The sequence below is a fragment of the Rhinolophus hipposideros genome (genome assembly GCF_964194185.1).
Source record: "Rhinolophus hipposideros genome assembly, chromosome: X".
Taxonomy (NCBI): domain Eukaryota; kingdom Metazoa; phylum Chordata; class Mammalia; order Chiroptera; family Rhinolophidae; genus Rhinolophus; species Rhinolophus hipposideros.
This window is the reverse complement of record NC_138046.1, coordinates 95,220,750-95,234,501: the sequence shown is the minus strand read 5'-3', so window position 1 is coordinate 95,234,501 and position 13,752 is coordinate 95,220,750.

Here is a 13,752-nt window from a genome sequence, read left to right as displayed (position 1 = left end):
TAATCCATTATCTTCTTAAAGAAGTTCCTTTAACATGTCTTGTAATGCTGGTTTGGTGGTTATGAACTCCTTTAGATTTATCTCGTCTGGGAAGTTGTTTACCTCTTCAATTTTAAATGATAGCTTTGCTGGGTAGAATAATGTTGGTTGTGGGTCCTTGCTTTTCATCACTTTGAATATTTCATGCTAATCCTTTCTGGCCTGCAAAGTTTCTGTTGAGAAATAAGCTGGCAGTCCTATGGGAGCTCCCTTGTAGGTAACTACCCCGTTTCCCTGAAAATAAGACCTAGCCGGACCATTAGCTCTAATGCGTCTTTTGGAGCAAAAATTAATGCAAGACCTAGTATTTTATATTATATATTATAGACCAGGTCTTATATTATAGTAAAATAAGACTGGCTCTTATAAGATTGCTGCTTTTAAGATTGTTTCTTTGTCTTTAAGCTTTGGTATTTTAATTATTGTGTGTCTTGGTGTGGGCCTGTTTGGATTCGTCTTGTTTGGGATGCACTTGTTGGGTTTGTATGTCTATTTCCTTCACCAGGTTGGGGGGACGTTTTCCATCATTATTTCTTCAAATAGGTTTTCAATTCCTTGCTCTCTCTTCTCCTAGTAGCTCTATGATGCGAATGTCAGTATGCTTGATGTCCCAGAGGCCCCTTAAAACTGTCTTTTTTTTTTAATTACTCTTTTTTCTTTTTTGCTGTTCTGGCTGGGTTTTTTCTGCTACCTTATCTTCTACATCACTGGTTGGATCCTCTGCTTCATCTAATCTCTTGATTCCCTGTAGTATATTCTTCGTTTCCATTATTGTATCCTTTGTTTCTGACTAGTTCTTTTTTGTGGTTTCTACCTCCATTTTTATGCTTCCTATCTTTTTTTCTGTTAAAGTTGTCCCAGAGATCATTGAGCATTCTTATAACCAGTGTTTGGAACTCTGTGTCTGATAGATTGCTGATCTCCATTTCGCTTAGTTCTTTTTCTGGAGCTTTGTTCTGTTCTTTCATTTGGGACACATCTGTCTCCTCATTTTGGCTGTTTCCCTGTGTTTGTTTCTGTGTTTTAGGGCTGCTATGTCACCCCATCTTAGTAGAGGGGCCTTATGTAGTGGGTGTCTTGTGGGGCCATGGCACAGTCTCACTGGTCACATGAGCCAGGTGCTCCAGGTGTGTCCTTTGTGTGGGTTGTGTGCCCACCTGTCATATTAGGGTGGTGCAAAAGTAATTGTGGTTTAAAAGGTTAAAAATGGCAAAAACCGCAACTACTTTTGCATCAACCCAATAGTTGAGCCTTGATTGCTGTTGGCATGTCAGTCAGAGGGACTGATCCTCGGGCTGAGTGATTTTGAGGACTGGTCATGAATACCGTGGAGGAGCTGTTGTACAGGGGTTGACACTGTGGAGCAGGATTTGCTTTAGCATGGCTTTGGTGCCTGCCCAGTGTGCCTTTGGGTGTATCATTTGTGGAGGTGGTTAGGTGGTGCTTTGGTGTGTTTGGAGGTGTGTTGGTTCTGGGGCCTCTTGGGAGTGACTCTGGTGCAGGCCAAGGTCAGCTACTGCCTCTGCCCTGTCCTGAGCCACTGTGTATGAGCTACAAACCATCTGAAGATGGTTGCCATTTTTGCTAGGCATGGAGGTACCTAGGAGAGGCTAAGCTGCTGAGGCCGGCTGCTGCTAGTGCCAGGCTTGGGGTTGCTTAGCAAGACGTATGGGGCATGCCGAGGCCGGATGCTGCTTGTTTGGGGTTTGTGAACCTCTGAGATTTTAGGAAAGTCTGCAACATGAGCGGCTTGGGTGGCCCGCAAGTTAGGTGGGGTGGAGGTCTCAGGGAATCACCAGGGTGGGGCGAATGGTGTTAGCTAGGTTGATGGAGACTCATGGTGCCCACCTCAATAAAAGAACATTAGCTTCTGCCAGCTCCTCTGTCCGGGAGAAAACTGCCCCTCCAGCCCTTACTCTGGAACCAGAAAACTCAGTTCCTCCCTGTTCCTGGCACCTTTCGAGCTGCTGCCTCAGTGCTGGAACTCAGAGCAAGTGAGTCCATCAGCAAGTATGTATGTATGCAGGCCCTTTAAGGAAAACACCTGGGACTCCAACAGCCCTCCGTCTCAGCCACAATCTCCTCTGGTTTGGTTTTCACAGCTAAAAGTTATGGGGACTTCTCTCCCTGACACTGGAACCCTGGGCTGGGAGCCTGGTGCAGGACAGGGATGCCTTGCGCCTCTGGGGGGACCTCTGAAGCTGAGATATCCCTCCCGATTTTTAATCACCACCCGTGGATGTGGGACCAGCCTGTTGTGTCTCCACCCCTACTATCAGTCTCAACATGGGTGCTTCTGTATGTCCTTAGTTGTAGATTTCAGTTCAGCTGGACTTGAAGCGATTCTCAATGATGATTCTGTAATTTAGTTGTAATTTTTTTTTTAACTTTCTCCCCTTGTTCCACTTCCCCCCCTCCAGCCCCCCACTCCAGTTCAAGCATTGTTTCTCAGTCTAATTGTGTAGGACACAGCTCCCTGGCCCATGCTGGTATTATGAGCCTTGCGCTCCCCCTGGCTGAGGCAGTTGGTTGCCGGTCATTGGTCAGCCTCTCACAGCAGCGGACAGCAGCTCTCGCAGGCTGCCGGCCGCTCACACTGGCTGCTGGCCACTCACGCTGGCCGCCGGTTGCTCATGGCAGCAGACAGCCACTCAAGCTGGCCACCAGCCGCTCCTGGCAGCACACGGTAGCCCACATTAGCCTGCGGTAGTTCACAACCTCCAGCTGCTCACGGCAGCCCAGCTCCAGGGAGAGCTGTTCACAATCTTAGCTGTAGAGGGCGTAGCTCACTGGCCCATGTGGGAATCGAACCGGTGACCTTGGGGTTAGAGCATGGTGCTCCAACCACCTGAGCCACTGGGCCAGCCCAATTTAGTTGTAATTTTGATGTAGTTGTGGGAGGAGGCTAACAGTGTTTACCTACTGCACCATCTGGACTGGAAGTCTCATGCTTTTTTTTTTTTTACCTTTGTTTATTCTCACTGCCTCCTGAGATTGTACCAAATAAACGGTAGACACTTTGGGGGCGGCTGGATGTCTCAGTTGGTTAGAGCACGAGCTCAATTCGATTCCCAAATGGGCCAGTGAGCTGCGCCCTCCACAACTAGATTGAAGATGAACTGCCACTGAGGCCAGATGGCTCAGTTGGTTAGAGCGCGAACTCTAAACAGTAAGGTTGCCAGTTCAATTCCTACATGGGATAATGGGCTGCACCCCCTGCAACTACAGATTGAAAATGTCAACTGGACTTGGAGCTGAGCTGCGCCCTCCCCAGCTAGATTGAAGGACAACAACTTGGAGGTGTGGGCCCTGGAGAAACACACTGTTCCCCAATAAAATAAAATAAAATAAAAAAGTAGACACTTTAATTACCACTCCTATTGAATTTATACAGAATATATGCTAAATTCACACTAAACTTTAAGTAGGAAAGGCTTAAATTTCCCTGTAGCATTTTAAAAGATGAATAAGCAACTAATTCATTAGAATATGAAGGACTATCTAAGGTAAAGGCTTAAAGGTGTTTCTCCTCGTAAAAGTTTACACATTAGAATTTAAAATTCCATGATTATGTAGCTAAATTATTTTAGTATGAGAATTGTGCTGCCCTGCCTCTAGGAACCCTGCTTGGGTTTACTATTAGCTGTTTCTGTGTCTTCTTTGGAAAGCTCATCAAATCATTTCTAAGTAACACTGAGGTTTGAGAAGACGGAGTCTGTTTAGCTGTGTTTTCTACCACTGTACTACAAGATACCCTTGACAATTACAGTATTAACATCCATAGAGGACATTTTTCTTTTCTTTTTGCCTCTCATTGAACTAAGTAATAGTGAAGCTGATAACTCCACAGGGAAGAAAAACAACACTGTTCTAAAATCATTCAAGTATTCTCCACAGCTACCCACTGCCAAGTTTATGGGGTCAGGGTTTTGCAGTTTCCTAGCCCCGAAACACTAACCCCCATAGAACCCAACAGGGCCTATGTTTGGGAAGCAGGAATCTAGAATGCTGCAGAGTGGTTAAAACTCATTCTTTCACAAGTTTCTTCTATAAACCTTGCCGTAAAAGTTAGATTGTTAAGATTAAATATGAAGTAAACCAATGCCTTTGTAATTTAAAATTGATGACACTTTAAGTTCTAGGGGAAGAAAAAAAATTAATTACACGACAACACTAATCCTTATAGGGTAAATGGCATCAGCACCCTTCTATCTACGTTAGACAGAAAGCAATTAATTAAAATAAATGTTCTGCCAAGATTATTATACCTGTTGCTGATGATTTGCTCTTAAATTAAGTCTAATTTGTTCAGGAACATAAATCACAGTGTGTGAGAGGCAGGAAAGCAAGACTCATGGCCTAGTATTCCACTGACATTGAAAGAGAAAACCCAATCACTTTATATCTAATTGGTAGAACATTCCAGGTTTATAAAATATCTGAGATTTTACATATGGTAGATAGTGCTTATGGCCTACTTCTATTAAGAATAATATAGAATCCATTTTTCTCTTGCTATGTGTTTTTTGAAAGATGATGTTCTCAGTCCATTTTCATTGGTGCCAAATAATGTGGAAGCCATGATCTTACTTTTTAATGGATGATCAATAATTTCCAAAGTACGTAGGAAGTGGGGTCAGTGACCACGCCGTGGCATCAAGCCTTCTAATCTTAGCCTTAGGCAAACTTTCTTTCTAGCCTTCTCATGATGGAATGACTATGCAGTGGTTTCTTGGAAAAAATAGAGTTGTTGGAGAAGGCCCATTAGTAAGAAGCACTATAACTAAAATGCATCAAATCATACAAATGAATTCAGTTCACTGCTTCACCATTTACTGGCTGAATAGTCTTGGGCAACTCCCTTAATCTCTCTGAATCAAAGGTTTTAATTTGTATAATGGGGATGGTAATACTCCAGGTTTGTAAAAATTAGCATTCAATGGGTAACACGTTCTAAGGTTTGTGAAAGCTTAACATGAACTATAATAACAGAACTAAATTCAAGGAACTCTGCTTGGATCCATCACTGTGCTATTAATGTATACTAGCCCGTTTCTTTGTTGCAAACATTAGTAACAAAATTTGGTTAAATTATGTTAATTGTCCTGCTAATGACCTTTTACTGGATCAAGATCCAATTCAGGAGCTCACGTTGCATTTAGTTGTCTCCTTAGTCTCCTTTAATTTAGGACAGTTCTCTTTCAAAGAGTAAAGGCCAATTATAGAATGTCCCTCAATTTGGGTTTGTTTGGTACTTGCTCATGATGAAATTCAGGTTATGTGTTTTGGAAAGAATACCACGGAAGTGGTGTGTCCATCTCAGCACCTCCTTATCAGGAGGCATATGTCAGTATGTCTCATTTTCGTGATGGTAAGTAGTTAAGGTGGTACCTGCCAGGTTTCTCCCCTATAATTATTTTTTCTTTTGTAATTAGACACTTTAAGACTATATTTATATTCCATTTTTCAACCTACTTTCACCCATTCATTTTAAAAGCATCCATTTATGATTCTTGCCTGAAATAATTATTACTGTGGTGTTTGCCAAATGATGATTTTTCTCATTCCATTAGTCCTTGTATATTTATTAATTGGAATTCTGTAAAGAGCTTTCCCTTCTCTCCAATTAATTTATTCCATTATTTATATCACATGAACTCATGGATGTTTGTTTTAGTCTCTGTGTTATAATCCATTACCATCATTTATTTTGTCTCTCAGTTGTCCCAGATTTGACCAATGGGAGCCCCTTTTGTTGGTTCCAGTGTCCTTTTGACATGTCCCCATCATTTTTTGAGCAGTTGTTTACTTTCTGGCACCACATGATATTTATGGACTAAAATTTCAAGTTAACCACCTTTATGTGATATCTTTATTATGATACCTTTATGTGATGGGGGAAAGATCGGTGGGGGTTGGGCAGGTAAGGAAAGAAAAAGTGGTATCATTTGAAATATATAAACACAATACATGACAAAATGAGGAAGGAATTAGGGGTAAATGTTCTTGTCACTTCAAAAGATAACAAGGTCATGGTTGGTTATTATGAGTTTTTTGTCTACCACTCCTTCAATGTTCCATTGACCTTCAGCTGTCTCTGAAGATTGAAGGAGTCTTCCAGCAACTTGCCAGTGGACCAAGTAGGCTGATCACAGACTGGTGCCAGTTTGTGGACTGTTATCAGTCTGCAATGTGACTGACAAGTACAAAAATCGAGATCAGTGTTGAGAAATTTTTATAGCAATTTGACATTACATGGTATCCAAACACATGGTCAATACACTCATCTCATGAAAAAGGCACAGACCAGTTTGGGTGTTGCAAGGCTTTTGTGGTGAGTCACATATAGAACAAGTTGTGTGCTAGTCATGCGCAACAAAACCATATCATAATAGGATATAGTTTAAGGTGAGTTTGCCAGCTGTTACCCAAAAGTATATAAAATTCAGAATTTATATCTAACTTTACATCATAAATTGTTAGAACATGTTGGAAATAAATCATCACTTTTATTTTGGATGAAAATTAAAAATGAATATCCTGAGCTTGCTGAATTACTTTAAAATATCTCCTTCCTTTCCTGTCAACATAACTCTGTGAGACTAGTTTCTCTATTATAAATGTTCTTAAGACAAAAGATAGAAGTATTAATAGTTTAGCTATATATCATCCCCTACATGTAGCACTCTTAACAATTCAACCTCAATGAGCTAGGTTAACAAGCAAGCAAGCTTATTTGTCACGTTTAAAGCTTTAAATATCAATATACACGGTTTTTGTTCAAAGTGTGCATATAGGCATTTAATGTGGGGGACTGCTTTGACTCGTAACTTTTTATTTAGTTACAATTGTGGAATGATAGTTATGAATATAGTAGTGTTTACTAATTGCCTATCTATTCACTTTCAATGAATGCATAGTTTTTATAAATTTTTCTTATGTTTCTTATTATAATTGATTAAAATGCAATTTTATCTGTTAAATATAAAACAATTGGGCTTATAGTTTTTGTCACTAAAAAAATTCATTTTCATTGTATTTTACAAGAATACTGGTCCACCATGGATTTGAAATTAATTAAAAGCTGGTCCTTTAACCACAGCACAGAGGCACTCCCAGAGGGGCTCCCCAGTGGAGCCCCTACCCATCCCTCCACCCCACTCCCATCTTGTGTGTCAACAACGCTGTTTATTCTTTGGGAAGAAGAAAAAGGTGTTATTGAACTAGGAACTCTACCCACAAAATGCCTCGGAGTAGGAAAAAAAAAAACTAACTCAATGCAAAACTACTTTAAGAAGAAAACAGAAAATAAAAATCAGCTAACGAAAATTCTCCCCATAAAAGCCAACCATGAAAAATCAAACTGAATTAAATCCACATAAACACAGTTTTTAATATAAAAAAATCCTAAAATCAGAAATGTAAAATCTAAGAATGGAAGTGGACAAACAGGTAGAAATGTAAGAGAGTTGACTACTCAGGAAATAAACTGAAGTCAGAGTAAAAGACAACCATGAATAAATGAATTACAAGACACCCAAGGGAGAATCAGTTCAAATAAAATTTTAATAAAGGATACTGCATAAAGATGGGAAAAACCGAAAAAGTGAAAAGCAGGTAAAGAACTAAAAAGGGCTGAGAAAAAAGTGGTTGAAATGAAAAATATGCAAGAAAATTCCAACACAGATATAATTTGAGTCTTGAAGAAAAGCAACAATGGAAGAGAGCTAATTTTTAGAAACTAATCCAAGAAAACTTTCCAGAAATAAGAAAAATGTACATATTGAAAGGGCCCACCACGTACTTGGGAAAATTGACCTGAATCTATCAACTCAGACATATCTTAATAAAATTTTAGACTTCAGAGACAAAGAAGATCTTCAGGGCTTCCAGGCGAAGGTCAAGTTACTTATATGAAAAAGTAAATTGCCTGGCATCAGACCTCAAGAATAATACACAAAGTATTCCAAGAGTGGAACAGCATTTTCAAGAGACCCAAGGAAAGAAAATGCAAGCCAAGAATTTTATATCTAGCCTGGCTGCCCTTTAAGAATAATATATGTAGAAAACACATTTCAACTTTGAAACACTCCTAAAAGACACAAAAATAGGCTTGGCAAATGAAAGACATCTTTTTGAATATGAAAATAACATATATAGCAGTCAGTGTGCTCCGAGAGATGGATATATGTGTGTGTGTGTGTGTATGTGTGTGTGTCCATTTATTTTAAGGAATTGGTTCATGGGATTGTGGGGGCAGGCCCCAGGCTGGAAATTCAGGCAATATTTGTTACAGTCTTGAGGTAGAATTCCTTCTGATAAGAACAAATCATATTGGATTAAGGACCCACCCTACCAGTATGACCTCATCTCAACTACATAATTACATCTGCAATGACCCTATTCCCAAATAAGGTCACATTCTTTAGTACCAGGGGTTAGAACTTCAATATACCTTTTTGGTGGATGAAATTCAACCCACAACAACATCATAAGAATGTCCGTTCTCCCCAAGTTAATTATCAAATTTAATGTCATCCCAATGAAAATAAAAATGTTTATTGAGCTGGACAAGTTGATCCTAAAGTTAATATGTGGAAAACGAAGAAAACACTGAAAAGGAAAGGTTACATGGGTGAACTAGCCCTACCAGATATTAAAACAGTCTCTCTGATTAAAACAGTATGGTACTGGTGCATTAAGACAGATGTATACCAATGGAATAGAATAAAGTCCAGAAATAGACTGAATGAAGTCCATTAGAAATTTAGTATATGATAAAGGTGGCTTCTCAAATCACTGGGCAAAGTCAGACTTTTTAATAATGTTGGGGCAACAGGATACCCACGTGGGAAAAGATAAAACTTGATCCCTATCTCCCAGCACACACAAGAATACAAATGGATGAGAGATCTCGATTTGAAAGAAAGAAACCATACAAATACTAGAAGAAAACAGGGTGAATTATTTTATAGTCTGAGTGTGGGGAACAGCTTTTCTAACTTGACTCAAAGTTCAGATGCAATAAAATAAAATGTTGATAAATTTGACTTAAAACTTTTAATATTTTTGTGGAAGAATATTTTAGATATCATATAATGTATCCATTTCAATGATGTTTTAGTCAATTTACCAAGTTGTGCAAGGTCACCATAAACCAGTTTAGAACATTGTCTTCAGCCCAGTAAGATCCCTCATGCATATTTACTGTTAATCTCGTTTACCACCAGCCCCCAGGCCCGGGCAACCACTAATCTACTGTCTCTACAGATTTGCCTTTTCTGGACATTTGATATAAATGACACCATACAGTATGTTGTCTCTTGTGTCTGACTTCTTTCACTGGGCATAATGTTTTTGAGGTTCCTTTACGTCATAGCATGTTTCCACAGTTCGTTCCTTTTTACTGTTGAATACTATTCCTTGTATGGATATATTCCTCGTATGGACCACATATTGTCTGTCCATTCACAATTTGGTACTATTATGAGTAATGATGCTAAAAACGCCATAAAAATGTCAAAAGACAAATGACAACTAGGAGGAAATATTTGCAACATATATCACAGATAAAGTACTAATATCTCTAATATATAAAGAGCTTTCGAAATTTGAAAGAAGTCCAAAATTTGTGTTTAGAAATAAGCCAAAGATATGAATACAGTTCATCTAAAAAGATATTAAAATGGTCCTTAAATACATGAAAAGATGTTCAAATTCATTCACAAAAATGCAAATTAAAACTATACTGAGAACACTGACTAGCGTGGCTATAATAAAAGACAGATAATAACAAGTGTTAGTGAGGAGGTGGAGAAATTAGAAGCCTCATTTCTGGTGGGAATGTAAAATGTTGCAGCCACTTTGGAAGACGGTGTCTGGCAGTTCCTCCAAAAAATTAAACACAGTTATGTGGCCCAGACATTCTGCTCCTAGGTATTTACCCAAGAGAAATGAAAACATACAGCCATACAAAAACTTGTACATGACTGTTCATGACAGCATTATTCATAATAGCCAAAAATAGAAACAACCCAAATGTCCATCAACTGATGAGTGAATAAACAAAATGTGCATTCACGTGGTGGAATAGTATTCCATCATAAAAAGGACTGAGGCGCTGATACATGCTATGCCATGGATGAAGCCTGAAAACATGCTAAGTGAAATACTTTTTAATAAATGTTAGACACAAAACGTCATGTTGTATGATTTCATTTATATGAAATGTCCATAAGAGGCAACTCTTTTAGAGTCAGAAAGTACTTTTGAGGTTGCCACGTGCTTCGGAGAGGGGAGAATGAGGAATGACTACTAATGGGTACAGGGTTTCTTTTGGGGGTGATGAAAATCTTCTAGAATTGATTGTAGTGATGGTTGCACAGCTCTGTGAATATACTAAGAACCACTGAATTGTATACTTTAATTGGGTGAATTGTATGATATGTGAATTATACCTTGATACAGCTGTTATTAAAAAACTAGTGAGATACCATTTCTCATCTATCAGATAAGCAGACTAGCAATAAAAAAAATATAGAAGATCTCTACGAAGTGAAATGGGGTGGTTTCTAGGATATATTGTAAAGTGAAAAAGTATAAATAGTCTGTTTTCATTTGCGTAACAAAGGGGAAATTAGTAAATATGCACATGCCTCCTTATTTTTGCAAAAGCAAACACAGGAAGGATGAACCAGAAAAGAATGAAGTTAATTGCTTATAAGGTGTGTGTGTGTTAGGAGAGGAGGGGTGGAAAGCATGGAATAAATCGAGGAGGAAACAGCCCTCGCAGGCTATATTTGTTTGTGTAGTTTAATCCTGAAAGGTCAGAGGAGACAGCTTCAAGGGGTTCCCGCTGTCCAAATATGGGCCAATTGGAGCATCAAAATTTTGAGGACAATAAAGGATTATCCCACTGAATAAACCAGAAATCCATGAGACCGCATTAATAATAAGTAGGTAAGTATATCAATGGGAAGAAGGGAGGTTCTTTCTTACAGCAATGCTGACTGACATATATGGAAGGACTAGTAGAACTGGAAAATTGTTGCTTTGCATCCATCACAGTAAATATTGATTTGGAATTAATCAGATGCTAAATCTACAGGAGAGAAAGTCTGATAAGAAGCAAGATATTTATATAGTCTTAAAGTATCTATACGGATCGTCTATTGGCTGCCAGGGGCAGGGCTCTAACTCTACACTGGAGAAACCGGACAATGCCTTGACTAGGTGATCAAAAGCTACATACAGATAGACGTGTACTTCTGAATGTGTCCCTCTGAGAAGGGCACAGATCACTTTGAGAGTATTTTGGCTGAGAAAATATAACCTGAACCTAATTGTGAGGAAGTATCAGACAAACTCCAACTGAAGAACATTCTATAAAATAACTGGCCAGTTCTCTTCAAAATAATCAATATCATGAAAAACAAAGGAACTGTTCTGAGCTGAGAAACTGTTCCAGGTGAAAGGGGATGGAGAAATACCCTGCACGATACTGGACTGGAACCTTACTCAGGAAAAGGAAATGCTGTAATGGACATTGGGATAACTGACAAAATTGAAATATGGATTATAACTACATAAAGTATTGTATACAATGTTCTATCACTGATAAGTACTGTGGTTACATCAGAATATCTCTGTTCTTAGGAAATACATACTGAAGTAGTAAGGTGTGAAGAAGAAGGTATGCAACCTACTCTCAAATGGTTCCGATAAAATAAATAGTAATATGTGTTTGGAGATACATGTATACTGGACGTGCCAAAAACATGTATACACATTTTGAGAGATGTTATCTGTATATTACTTTTCGAAGCTGAATTGAACTACAGTAGCAATGTGTATCTAGTATGTTTGCTCACAAGATGGCGTTAATCAAATGAATGCTAGCGTCATTCGTTGTATTACATTTCAATAGTTTTTTCCTTTCTTAAAATGTGTATGCATTTTTTGGCACCCTCTGTATATCCGTATCCCTCAGAGTTATTGCGAGTTCAGTTGTAGACCACTGTAATAAAGTGAGTATTGTAACAAAGTGAGTCACATGAGTTTTTTGGTTTCCCAGTACATATAAAAGTTACGTGTATTAAGTGTAAAAGTTACAGTGTATTAAGTATGTGATAAGATAGCATTGTCTTAAAAAAACAATGTAAATACCTTAATTTAAAAATATTTTATTGCTAAAAAATGCTAACCATCATCTGAGCCTTCAGCGAGTCGTAATCTTTTTTTTTTTTTTTTAAAGATTTTATTGGGGAAGGGAAACAGAACATTATTGGGGAACAGTGTGTATTTCCAGGACTTTTTTCCAAGTCAAGTTGTTGTCTTTCAATCTTAGTTGTGGAGGGTGCCATTCAGCTTCAAGTTGTCCTTTCAGTCTTAGTTGTGGAGGGCGCAGCTCAGCTCCAGGTCCAGTTGCCGTTGCTAGTTGCAGGGGGCGCAGCCCACCATCCCTTGCAGGAGTCGAACGTGCAACCTTGTGGTTGAGAGCCCACTGGCCCATGTGGGAATCCAACCGGCAGCCTTCGGAGTTAGGAGCATGGAGCTCCAACCACCTGAGCCACCGGGCCGGCCCCGAGTCGTATCCTTTTTGCTGGTGCAGGGTCTTACCTTCAATTTGTAAAAAAACGCACTATAAAGTGCAATAAAGTGAAGCGCCATAAAATGAGGTGTGTCTGTATATTACACAGTAAATAGATACACACGTACATATTACATATATGGGCACACACATATACATACTTATGTACATAACATACACATATACATCTATAAAGAGAACGATAAACATGGCAAAGTATAAAATTGGTAGCAGTGGTTTGTACTGGCAGCCGGGCTGAGCTGGAACCATGCTTCCCAGAATTTCCTCCCCCTCATGGCTCCAGGTAAGAGTTGGCTCAGAGGTTATTCTAAGAGATTTGGCACTCGACTCTCAGAAGGCACTCAGCATTAAATGCAGTGGAAGACGGAGGCAGAGATGTTGGCAGATTCTCTGCTCCGTGGCCAGCTCTTCTTCCCGACTGCTGGTCTTACTGACCAGCAGTGCCCCCTCCCCAGGCCCATCACCAGACTCTTGACTGCAGGGATCTCAAAGGCAACCCCCCCAACACACCCCAACCTCCACCACCAACCTCTCCGCCAGTCTCCCTTGGGCCCCAGGCCCCACTCTGGCTGCTAAATGGGCCTGGCTCCTCACATTGACTTGTTGGTGACTCTTTTTACCCTCCAGCTTCTCTTTCAGACACCATCAACTTCCCAGCACCCTCCACAGCTCTGTTCCCTCTATTCCCTGTAACAAATCTTTCTCACTCACACTGGCCCTGCTTCTCTCACAGAATCCTGACATTTGTGAATCTGAGGAAAGAGTATATGAGAGTTCTCTGTATTCTTACAACTTTTCTGTAACTGTAAAACATTTTCAAAATAAAGTTGTAAAAAGACAAAGTTCTAGATTTTTATATATTTTTCTACATTTATATGTATTTTTATGTATTTTATAAATTTATGTTATAGATTTTAAATATTGGATGATGCTCTCACTAAAAGGTTTTTTTTTTAAGTTTTTTTTTTTCCTGGTACAAAAACTAAGGAGGAGGAGTAGGCACTGACCTATTTCCTATAACAGGACCCCCTCCACATGAGGCACTGGCAAAAGAGTGGGTGGAGGAAGGCTTTGCAGGCTTCTGCTTGTTTCACCATTGACCT